The sequence below is a fragment of the Phacochoerus africanus genome, chromosome 8, assembly GCF_016906955.1.
Source record: "Phacochoerus africanus isolate WHEZ1 chromosome 8, ROS_Pafr_v1, whole genome shotgun sequence".
NCBI lineage: Eukaryota > Metazoa > Chordata > Mammalia > Artiodactyla > Suidae > Phacochoerus > Phacochoerus africanus.
The window spans coordinates 46942857-46955359 of record NC_062551.1 but is presented as its reverse complement, the minus strand read 5'-3'; the positions used below and the strand labels follow the sequence as shown (position 1 = coordinate 46955359).

General features: G+C 49.9%; 1 protein-coding gene across 6 annotated transcripts in view; it reads right to left on the bottom strand.

Moving 5' to 3' along the window:
- Positions 1-12453, bottom strand: part of SIPA1L3 (signal induced proliferation associated 1 like 3) — a 231914-nt gene extending 219461 nt beyond the window's left edge. For 2 of the 6 annotated variants that reach the window (XM_047793287.1, XM_047793288.1), the window contains exon 1: positions 11829-12276. The gene's annotated coding sequence lies outside the window, so the exon portion shown is untranslated. The other 4 variants (XM_047793284.1, XM_047793282.1, XM_047793285.1 and 1 more) reach the window with 3 other exon arrangements.
- Positions 12454-12503: the final 50 nt, after the last annotated feature.

The following is a 12503-nucleotide window of genomic DNA, read 5'->3' as shown; positions in this document are numbered from 1 at the left end:
AATAATGTCAATGTCACATTTAATATGTTAATACAAGGGGCCACATTCTTGAGCACTTACCATGAGCCAGCTACTGGGGGTGAGCACCCAACCCACATCTAGTCCTTTCATCCACACATCACCCTACGAGGCAGAAACAGCACCTCTGAGAGGCTTGGTCAGAAGCGGAGAGAGGAGACCCCAGTATTTCTGAGTGAATGCACTCACAGCCTGTGCAGACTGCCCCCTCATCACTCAGTGTGGGTTTCCCTGAATGTTCAGTTAAATATTTGGTTTCTCAACAAGACCAAGAACCGCTATGATACACGGACACCATTCTTGAAGGTGGAAAAGATCAGAAAACAAAAAGCTACGTCCTGGTTCATATAATTACAAAATGAAGTTTTGTAAGGACAATGACATAAAAACGTATAGGTAATATGCTTCCACTTTGTTTCCCTGACTTCTGCAGCAGATCCAATTGCTTGCTACCCAAGAGCCACCCACCCCCCTTCCCATCACTTCCTAAATAGTGCTCCATTTTCGCTCCTGTAGCCTGACTCCTCCTGTCAGTCCTGTGCTTCAGGTGGGGATGCTTCTAGCCCCAGCCCTGAGAGTAAATCCTGATTGGCTCTTGCCTGTGATTTGCCCAAGTATGATCACATGTCACAAAGCTGGCCAATGAGATATGAGGGAAATCTGGGAGGCAGGACATCTAGGAAAGGTTTCCAAACTCCTGAAACACAGAGAGAGCGAGGCCTCCTTTCTGGTGGTGGATATAGCCTTGTCCAGGGTGTGATAACCAGAGCTGTGAAAGTCATTCTGAGGCCATGAGGGAGCCTGAGAACACAGGACCAAAGCTGGCGGAGAGGACTGGGCTCCTTACAGGCATTGTAGGAATGCTGAATTATTCCACCCTGGTGCTGCCTGTTTATGGGCTGCTCCATTACAGGAGATCATAAACCTCTTGATTTCAGGCCAGTTTCAGTTGGGTTTCCTATTATAGTAGACCCTGGTTCTCAAAATGTGCTCCCAGGCCCAGAAGCACCAGTATCACCTGGGGACTTGTTAGAAATGCAAAAATCTCAAAGCAGACCTACCAAATCAGCAACTCTGGGTGGGGCCCCGGCAATGTGTGTTTTAACAAGCCCTCCAGGGGACTCCGGGGCTGCTCAGCTTTGAGAATCACTGCAGTGATTAATCAGTAAGGTCACTGATTAAGTGGCCTCTGGAGTCAGGTTTCCGGGATCCAAACTGTGTCACCACCATTTTCTAGCTATTGGGCAAGTTATTTAAATTTAGTTGCCTCATCTGCAATGCAGAACAACAAAGAGTACTTATCTTACAGGGTTGTTGGGAGGGTTAAATGAGTCACTTGGTGGGAAGCATCTAGCACAGTGCCTAGCATAGAGCAGACATTGTATATATTACTTATTTGCTGCTATTGTTGTTACTACATCATTTGCAGCCAATGGCATGCCAACGACACAACTTACAACTGAACTCCCCCAAAGCTGGATCCATAAATCCTTTTACCTCCAGAACCCAGCCCAGTGCCCTGGGGTTCCAGATGTGTGACAAAGAGGAGGGACAGAAGTCCTTCTTCCCACGTCCAGACCATTGCTCCTCAGACCTCCTCCTGTAGCCTGAGCCACCACAGTCCCAGCAGCTACTCCTGGACTCACTGTGCCAGCTACTCTGCCCAGGTACTGGTCCAGAATGCCCACAAGTTCTGCCCAGCCCCAGAGAGCACCCCCACCAGGTAAGTCATGCCAAACATCTGGCAAGAGCCCAGGGGCGCCCTTCCCTCTGGGAGCTATCTGTGATTTCAAAACTGGTGGCACCAAGATGCAGAAAGCCAAAGAATGATTAATGCCACCCCCGGGTAAGGCCCCAATAGGAAAAGGCAGCTTCTTAGCAGGCTTAACAGCAGGCTTGGGTATGGGGCTATGTGTGGGGCAGGGGTTTTGTGCTCACTGGTGTCACTGGCACTACTGAGACAGTCAGAAAGAGAAGTGTGGGTGCAGCAAGAAGGTCCCGACCTCTGACCACCAACCCCTGGGGCAAGAAAGGATCAATCAAGTTCCTTGGGCTCTGGAAAGGAAGCTGTTAGGCTGAACCTAAACTGCCAATATTCAACCATTCTTGACTCACAAAAAGGCAACTTCATATGGTTCAACCTAATATAAGCCAGGAAACTGACTCAAATAACACAGGCCCAGGAACTGGTCACCAGCAAGACACCGGGACAGTGGTGGCCTCTGGCTGCCTTACATTTGTTCCTTTGGTCGTGGTCACCATGCAAGATTTACGGAAATTTAGCAAATCAATCAACCCTGAAATACCACCCCATCTCAGTCAGAGAAAAGACAGGGCTCACTAGATGCGAGAAGATCTGCAAACCCAACGCTTCCCTGCCTCATGCCCTCCCACCCTCTCCTCCTCCACTCTGCTCCAGCCCTGGTCTCAGGGCCTTTGCACGGGCTGCTCCCTCTGCCCAGACACCCCTACTGCTCACACTGCCTCACCTCCTGCAGGCCTGTACTCCAGCCACCTCCCAGGGAGGCCACTCGGTCTAAAATTTTAACACCCTCCACCCTAAGAGCTCACATCCCCTTTCGTAGCTTCTTCCCTTCGCGCGTATCACCATCTAACACAGTACACATCTTCCTTCTCTATTTACTGTCTGAATCCCCCACTGAAATGAGAGCCCCAGAAGCAGGGGAGCCTTGCCTGCCTTGCTCGCTGCTGCATCCCCAGTACCTACTAGAGCGCTCCGCCGAGTGAATACCTGTTGAATGAATAAGTGTAAAAATCAGATGCCCTGTTGGCGTTTGGGGGTTGCCGCCCTCACATCCAACACGTGCAGGCCTGCAGTGAGAAACCTGGAAAAAGCAAGCTGCCTAAACTGGCAACAGTGAACTTAATGTCCCCTCCATGCTGGACGCACCTCGGAAGAAGGAAAAGAAAAGGCAGCACCGAAGTTCCCGTCGTGGCGCAGTGGTTAACGAATCCGACTAGGAACCATGAGGTTGAGGGTTCAGTCCCTGCCCTTGCTCAGTGGGTTAACGATCCGGCGTTGCCGTGAGCTGTAGTGTAGGTTGCAGAAGCGGCTCGGATCCCTCGTTGCTGTGGCCCTGGCGTAGGCCGGTGGCTACAGCTCCGATTCAACCCCTAGCCTGGGAACCTCCATATGCCGCGGGAGCGGCCCAAGAAATAGCAACAACAACAACAAAAAAAAAAAGACAAGAGAAAAGGCAGCACTGAAGAAGGTGCAGGGGGCAGGTGCCTGAGGAAGCTGGAGGGGCTGCAGGACTTTGCCTGCTTTCTCCCCGCAAACCAAGAGCCTGATAGAGAGAAACAGGGCCCTGGAGGGAAGGGCTGCTCATCAGAACAAACGGCACCAGCCCGGAGCAGGATCAGACCAGCGCTCGCGTTCACATCGACCAGCTCTACTCACCTGGCAAGGAAACCACTGGGGGCCGAGAGCCGCTTTCACACAGACATTTCTGCCACCGCTGACTCACAGCTCAGCTGGAGACCCCAAAGAACAAATGCCTGAGTTCTCTTGTGGTGCATCAGGTGAAGGCTCTGGCATTGTCACTTCAGCAGCTCAGGTCACTGCTGTGGGGACAGTACAATCCCTGGCTGGGGAACTTCCGCATGCCATGGGCGGGCCCCCCCAAAAAATTTACACAGAGAACAAATGCCATAGGAACCTCTACTTGACGTGGAGGAGGGGAGGGGGGAATGTTTGCTGTAGTTCTCGTCGGCCGGCTTGATGAGAAATATCTTCAGGTCTGAGGCACCGGCACAAGCTGCATCTTGCTGCTTTGTCAAAAGTCAGAACTGAAAGGGGGCACTTTCCCTGCCTCCTGCTGCTCTGCTGGAGGCAAACCAAATGCTGGGTTCTGGTTGCGTGTGGGGCCCTAACAAAGACACATCAGAGGAAGGATCTGTGCACGTTTGTCCTGAGGGGAGGATGAGGGAGGATCTGAGGCCTCCTGCTGGAACACGTCTTTGGAAAAAATGTGGGAGGGGCCCCTTCGGTCCCGTGCTGGAGGGAACCAGGCCTCAGGGAAGAGGGACCTCTGCTACCTGACTCAGAGGACCAGGGGTCCTCAGCAGCCCAGGGACAGGCGTGGCCGCTGCAGCCCCGCCTCGGCCGGACGCTGCTTTTCCAAAGGGCTTTCCAAAGCCGTGAGCCAGTATTGACTCGTATAATAAAAAGAAAAAAAATCTTTTTATTGTGTAAATGGACTGGGCAGAGGCAGGGAATTGGTCCACACGTGAGCTTGAAACACACAAACGCTGAGTGAAACGTGCTGTCCTTTGGTTCTGACGCGTCCTGGTGAGATGTTTCAAACACACAAGGTGAAGAGAAGAGCATCATAGCCCCCACCAGCCGGTGGCTTCACCAGAATCGCCTCACGGCCACTCTTACTTCATCCCTTTACTCGCCCATTCACTTGGCCCCCTCTGCTCCCTGCTCACATTATTTTCAAGCAAATCCCAAGAGGTCTTAACAGTTCACAGGTACTTCAGAACAGCAGTCTTAAAAACAAGGACTTTTTCTTCAGCAGAACCACAGTATCATTATCACACCTAAGAAACTAACAAGGATTCCTTAGTAAGGTCAAATCTGCAGTTGGTCTTGTTAGTTTAAAGAAAATGGAAGCGCAGGTTCCAGAATTAGAGAAAAACCCCACGCCCAGAGTCATGTTCAAGCCTCTGGGCCAAAAGGTGCCTGGGACCCGATGCAGGGCTACCTGGTAACAGGAGATCAGAGGCCACCCGTGAGAGTCAAGAGGAGGCACCTAGTATGGCCCTGCCTGCCCACCCTGCTCGGCCGTCTGTCATGCACGGAGAGACCACACAGTGAGCGTTTAAGAGCTCGGGCCTGGCCTGGGTCTGAATCCTGACTTTGACACTCATCAGCTTTGTGATTTGCACTTTTTCGGGACCTGAGTTTCTTTCCATGGGAAAGGGGAATAATAAGAGTACCTACGCCATGGAGGAGTTATGAGGATTAAATGAGCTGGACATGAAAAGCGCTCAGCAGTGCCTTGTGCACAGTAAGAGCTCAGTGAATGCTGGCTGGTATCATTAATTCAGCCAACACACACACACTGAGAATCTTTTACATGCCAGGCACTGTCCAGCAGTAGGAGATAAGAGCAGTACAGAGGCTAAAGCCCTCACGAATCACCACCTGCAAACAGGGGCTGGCACCAGGTCACCACCTGGGAACATGAAAGGACTCTGAATCTCCAGCATCTGCCTTGTTTGGGTAGGAAGCCCAGACACTCCCTGCCCCTGAGAGTTGGGGAACCCTGGAACCAAAGGCCTAGAACAATGACACCCATAGAGGAAAGAGTCCCCTCACCACTAGCACCCCGCCCCCACCCCAGCAATGTCTCTGAATCAGAGCAAGAGCCAGAGTGTCACAGTCTGGGTAAACGCTGCTGTTGCTGAGTTCACAGGAAGAGGCCACACAGCTCCCACCAGAGGCCGCAGCCAAGAGGGACAGAGGTAGCAGATGAATGAGAAAAGAGGCTTAGCACCCAAAGAAGCTGCTTAGAATGGGCTTTCAATAGGCTGGACCCTTTTCCTGTTTCCTTCACTCACCCTGGCCACCCTCCTTGGTTCCCAAAGACGCTTCTCTTTCCTGGGAGGTAAAAATCTACTTCCACCAAACCTAGAGCTCAACGTAAGGAAGAGATCAGCCAGTCAACTCAGGTCTAAACCAGCACCCCCCTCGGAGTTCCCGCTGTGGTATAAATGGATCGGCGTCTCTGCAGCGCCAGGACACAGGTTCGATCCCCAGCCCTGCAGGGCAGCTCACTGCTGCAAATGCAGTGAAGGTCACAACTGTGGTTCGGATCTGATCCCTGGTCAGGGAACTGCATATGATGCAGGGAGGCCAGAAAAGAAAAGTATATAAACCAGTCCCCAAGCAACAACGTAAACTTAAGGATCGATGCCAACAAGCTCTAGGAGTCTGTGTGGTGTAATGAGTCCTTCCTGTGGTTTTATTGCTCAAAGCGCAGACCCCATCCCCCTCAAACACCAACACAATTTTTACAACAGAGATTTAAGAGCTTGGTCTCAGGACCCGAGTTCAAATTCTGCCCAGACCTCAGCTTCTTCATCTGTGCAGCGGGGATGATCAGAGTCCCTGCCGCCTCAGAATACAGGTCACACATGCCAAGGACTAAGCAGAGTGCCAGGCCCAGAAGGTGCCTCTGAGGGATGACAGCTGTCGAGTTTCGCTACCCCCGCCTATGAGAAATATGCTTTTTCTCACTCATCTGCCCTTGTTCACCAAGATAAAGCAGGGATGGCGTCTTTGATCTGTCACTGTGAACCCTGATCTACACATGAGTCTCACACCCTAGGCCCACACCGTCCATACATGTGGTTACTGAGCACCTGAAATGTAGCCGGTGTGAATGGAGATGTACTTGAAGGTGTAAATACACATTGTATTTTGAAGACTTAATGTGTAAAGAAAAAAAGAGAGTGTAAAATATCTCAATGATTTTTATACTGATTACATGTTGAAATGAGTTGAAATGATACTATTTTAGACTAAATAAAATACATTATTAAAATCAATTTCCTCTGCCGCTTTTTAACTCTTTTAAATGCAATCTCTATAAAATCTTAATTACGTACACGGCCCACACTGGTGGCTCACATTGTATTTCTAATGGACAGTACTGGTGGCAGACCCTTGAAAACCAGGGTCTTCCTTTTTTTTTTTGTTTTTTTGTTTTTTTGCCACACTCACGGCATGTGGAAATTCCCGGGCCAGGGATTGAACCCCAGCCACTGCAGAGACAACACGAGATCCTTAACCGGCTGAGTCGCACAGCACCTCTAGGGTCTTCTCATATGACTTCATACTGTCAATGTCTAGCATGGTGCCTGGCACACAGGCAGGATAGAAAAAACTCATTCACAGATGGCTGGATGAAAGATGTTCTCCATACCTTTCCTGGTCTTTAAAAGCACCCACTACTGTCTGTGCAGGGAACCAGGCCTTCTCTTCATTCAAAACACTGAACAACCTTTAAGACCCAGGCTACAGCAAATCAAAATAGACACAGTCAGGGTGGCTGGAATAGCGTCCGGGGAGCCCTGCAAAGCCAGACATAACCACTTTAATTGCTAGTCTGTATTTTAATATTTTAACGGTCCATAACACTGGCCCAGTGCTTAAAAATACCTTTTCCCTGGGCTGGCCCAAGTTCTCTCGCAAAGCTCGCAAAGCTCGCCCAAAGGGGACATTCGCCTTGTTTGGGCTCCTTCAACACTGCGTCTCATGTCTTGCTAACTTGTGTCTGGTGTGGTGGCCACACAGCCAACCCTGTTTTATTTAAGGATGGGGCTCTGCTGAAGGGCTTTCAGTTCTAAACAACCAACTAAACATTTCAACAGAAACTGACCCCAGCGTGTCTTATGGTCGGTGGAAACGATGCCACATCCCCAGACCACTCCTGCTGCCACATGAATGAGGGACTAAATATAGTCCGCAGTGCTTTGCATGTCAAACAACATGGGAAGGAAATGCTGCATCCACTTCTTAAACTTGCCTTGGCCTGGGGAGAGGAGGAGTTTGGAAGCCAGGCGAAGAGCCTGGACCTTGGAGTCAGCTTCCTCTTCTGTAAAGTGAGTTCCATGAATTTATCTACCTCACCGGATTCTTATGACGATTAACTGAGGAAAAGCGTGACATGCTTAGAAGAGCACCTAGTATAGAGAGTATCGTACTAGGAAATGTTAGGTGCTATTATTATCATTATTTTACAAAAACTAAAGTAGCATGAACTTGAAGAAGGGGAATTCCTCCTCCTCAGTCTCAATGGTACTGTTTTCATAGCAAATGCCTTCCAACATCTGGGCCTTAGCACTTGCTGTTCCCTCTGCCTGGAATGTTCTTCTCCCAGCTCTTGGCACAGCTGGTGCCTCTTGCTCATTCAGGTCTCAGCTCACCTGACTCCCTTTGGGAGCGGCCTAGGAGCCTCCCCCACCATACAAGCTAAGGTAATTACCCCCTCCCCATCACCAGTCTGCCCCATCAGCCACTCTCCACCCCTTCACCCTGTTATTTTCTCCTTAAGACTTAAAACCATCTGAAATTACCTTGTTTCTACTGCATCCCCTCAGCTAGAATGTAAACCCTAGAAGAGGAAGGATCTTGTCTGTCTTATTCATTGTCTGGAGTTTATGCTTTTAGCCACTGTGCTATACTGCCTATGTACCAGAATGTTTATGCATGTGTGTTTGCGAATGAAAAGAGATCCCAGAAACAATCTAAATGTCCAGTGATGGGGCAAAGGTGAAAATAAAGCAGGCTCTCTCCACACTGAAGGATGTGGGTCTAGCTGTTAAAAAGAATGAATCAGGAGTTCCCGTCGTGGCGCAGTGGTTAACGAATCCGACTAGGAACCATGAGGTTGCGGGTTCGGTCCCTGCTCCTTGCTCAGTGGGTTAATGATCCGGCCTCACCATGAGCTGTGGTGTAGGTCGCAGACGTGGCTTGGATCCCACGTTGCTGTGGCTGTGGTGTAGGCCGGTGGCTACAGCTCCGATTCGACCCCTAGCCTGGGAACCTCCATATTGCCGCGGGAGCAGCCCAAGAAATAGCAAAAAAAAGACAAAAAAAAAATAATGAATCAGAACTGTATGTGATGACCTGAAGGGATATGCCCTAATATTAATTTATTAATATTAATAAATATTAATTTTAAAAAATCAAGTTACAAATATGTGCGGCTTGATCCCTTCTTTGGGGGGAGTGGTGAGGGAGAAGGAAAAAACAGTCGATATATGCATATACACAGCCACATACGCACAGAAAAAGGTGAGCGCCTCTATCCAAGTTTCCAAGGGCAGAGGAGCTGTTTTGTCTTCAGACATCTCCAAAACCTGACACTGGATACTCACTGTCTGAAGAAATGGTTGTCTTTGGGGGGGATGGGACTTTGGAGTAGAGGGTTGCCCCTGTTATTTTCCTCACAAATCTCTGTATTGTTTCACATCTTACAACAAGGGTGCACGTCTTTGCATAAGTTCTTAAAAGCCAGATTCAACCCATTCACAGCGAAAATAAGGCCATGACCAGAGCACCTAGGAAACAGGAGCAGTCACAAGTCTTAAAGAAAGCACAAATAAACAAACTGCTCCAACAGATTTTCATTCTAACAGCTAAAAACAAACACTTCACTTTTAGAGGAAATGACCGTTCAATTCTTTTATTAAGACATACAAACATTTAATTTAGATTTTGCAAGTTAAACACATAACAAGGTTAAGCTGTTACTATAACCTTTGTCATTTTTTTAAACCAAAGTTTGAAATGTGTCAGCAAAATACGTTTTACAGGGGAAAAAAGGCGCCAATCACTACACATTCTTCTAAATTCCATTTTTGATTTACCGCCCAACAACTGCAATGTCTGAAAAACCGGCTCACATTTAACTCTGACCATTCCACATAGACTGCTAAAAAATCCATGTGCTGTTGTCATTAACAATTAAGACCGACATGTTTTTTTAGTTATTGTTTTATTTCCTCAGACTTGAAAAAGCACTTAGGTAAATTTAGTGGCCATCACAAATTTGAGACCTCAAGTTCCCATCACCAAATGAAATTACAATGACAGATCTGACAGCAGACGGACCCTAAATGGAGAGCTAATGAATTTCCTGCCCAGCCTCTTCCTGGGTGTTCATGCTACTACCAAAAATGCTCTGGATGGCCCTTCCCACAGAGGACAATCTAACCCGCTGACACTGTGTAACTTTTCAGAATGAAATTCAGCAACTCAGCTGAGATTTGCCAGGCTGAAACTGTAGAACTAGGTCCCCTGAAAGCCAGGCCTTTATTCCATACGTGTGACCACTGCAATCTGGCCAGGTCCATGTTGCCTTCTCTGCCCCCTACTAATACAATATTTCATATACATTAATCCTTGGTGACTTGAAACAAACAACTCAACTTGCTGGAAACGGCCGGGACTTTCAGCGATTATGAGATGAGAGACCAAGATGGGCCAACAAAATGGTGTTGCTGTGAAATGACAGCTCCATCCTTCCTGCCAATCAACTGGACGCAGGAAGGCTGGGGGAGAAGAGCAACTCCCAAGTTTTTGGCGTGGCCCATATGCTGAGATGGTGATGACTGGGTCTGGGAGAAGTTCAGGTCAAACATTTTGAATTCGTGGTGCCCAATGGACAGTTACCAGAGGACATGAAGGAGCACAGGCTCCACATCTGAAGCTGGATGGAGCTCAGGGGGCTATGGCTTGGAGACAGAGTCAAGTGCTGGCAGCATCAGTCCAGTGCATAAAGCACTAGAGCGAATGTGTTGGCTTTGGGGGGAGGAGTGCATAAGAGCTGTAAGCAGGGGGCTGCTGACAGCTAGTCAGTGCCATCTCTTCTCAGGCCCTCATACTGTAGTATGTTCCACAATTTAACCTTTGGGGAATAAAAATTAGGGGAGTCGTGGGGACTCTAACCTTGTCCCTGCTCTGCCTTGTAAATACAAACATAAACAGCAAAGACTATCTAGAAAAACAAGACATGTTTATTAAGTGTTTACTATGCACCTGGCCCTATGCTAAACATAAAACATGAATATTCTCCTAGAATCATCAAAACAACCCTGGCACGAGTGTCTTATGACTACCATTTCACAGATGGGACACTGAGGCTGGGAGTGAACATGTGGGGGAGCTCAGGGCTGTCATGTCACAGCCTACCACAGTTAGGCAGTCTCTGGGCCAGATGGAGAGCACTGAAGTAGAACAATGATAATATAATAAGAGCTGCTACTTAGTGAGAGATGGCTCTAGACAAGGTATACAATCTCAGCAAATCCTTACAACCCTCTGAGGCTGATACTGTTATCCCATTTTACAAAGATGGAAACTGAAGCTGCAGAAGAGGAAGTCAACCAGACCAGTTCTGAGTCCGGCCCATTGGAAGACCAAGACTATAGCCAGGGCCCCACCCTCAGGGGGTCTCTCAGAAACTGGGAAAATGCTGAATAAAAGGTTCCATTTATTGAACGCTGATTACGTGCCAGCTGCTCTTTAAGCACTTCACAAATGGTAATCTCATTGCATCCTTAAAACGATTCTACAAGGTGGCTGCTATTAAAATCCCCATTTTATAGACAGGAAAACCAAGGCACAGTGTGGTAAGTCTGTCCACCCAAGGTCACACAGCTGGTAAACAGTAAAGCCTAAATTTGAACCTGGCTCTGACTCCCAAACCAAAGCACTTAACAAATAATTTCAGTTAACAGCAGTCACCCTGCATTGAATGCTAACTATGGACTCACCCTCAACTTACCACATGCGGTCAATAATACCTTCACCCCATTTCTCAGAACTAACAATCACGCAAACACGTAATTAAGTGCCTTATATGTGCCAAATGCTTTATTCACCAGATCTCAACATGCCAAAAGACTTTCCAGCAAAAGACAGACACTCTTCTTCCCCGGTTTGACGGAAAGGGGAAACTGAGGTTCGGCGCGGTTTTCCCAGATCGCAGCTCCCCAGGGTCAGAGCCAGAACGCGAACCTACCGCTACCCGACTCCCAATCCATGCTCTTCCGCAACAGCGCGGGATAGCTCGTCGGGAAAGTTGAACCATGCGGGCACGAGTCCGGCCAGGTCCGGAGGGCGAGAGTCCCGCCACCGCCGCCCCCAACAACCGGTGCCCACACCCGGCCGTCACCCCAGTCGCCCGCCGGTGCTGACCCTCGGGGTCCAAGTGGACACCGATTCCGCCCCCACCCCCGCGCGTGACCGCCCCTGCACCCGAGCCACATACCTGGGCGTCCAGGCTGCCCGCCCCGCGGGCCCCACGACCGAGGCGTCCAGAACCGCGCGGCTCGCTAAAGACGCCGCCAGCTCCGGTGGCCCGAGTGACTTCCAGGCTGCCCACTTCCAAGCCGTTTCGCGCGAGGCCTCCTGGGAACTGTAGTTTCGCCCTAGGCGGCGGCAAGCTGAGAAAAGCCTGACGCGCAAGTGCTGCCGGGAGCTGGAGGCGCGGCGTCGCGCCGCCTCCCGGGAAAGGTAGTCCACCTGTCGCCACCGTGCCTCTCGAGTCTCTAGAGTACTTCCGCAGCCCCGAGGGGCGTGAGGGATGGAGGCGTGTCTTCTGCAGACTCCAACCCGTTGGCCGCGCTACTCGCTTTTCGAGAGCGGTTTTTCCCTTTTTCCCAGCCCTGTCCGCCTTCTCCCTTCCTTCGCTGGACCCTCTTCCTCCCTCCCCGCAAGGCGCGAGGTACTTACCCCGAGGGCGTGAGCCTCGGGAGAGGCGGGGGCAGAAGAGCAATGCGCTAGACCCCCAACCAAGGGGAGCGGTAGAGAAGGGCGTCTGAGCGCGCTCGCGCACGCGCGCTCGCCGACCAACTCCGGCCTAAATTGCCGCGGGCCCCCGCGGGGAGGACTTTTTTTTCTTTTCGAACGCGCGCGCGCGCGTGCGGGGTCTCGCGCTGGTTTT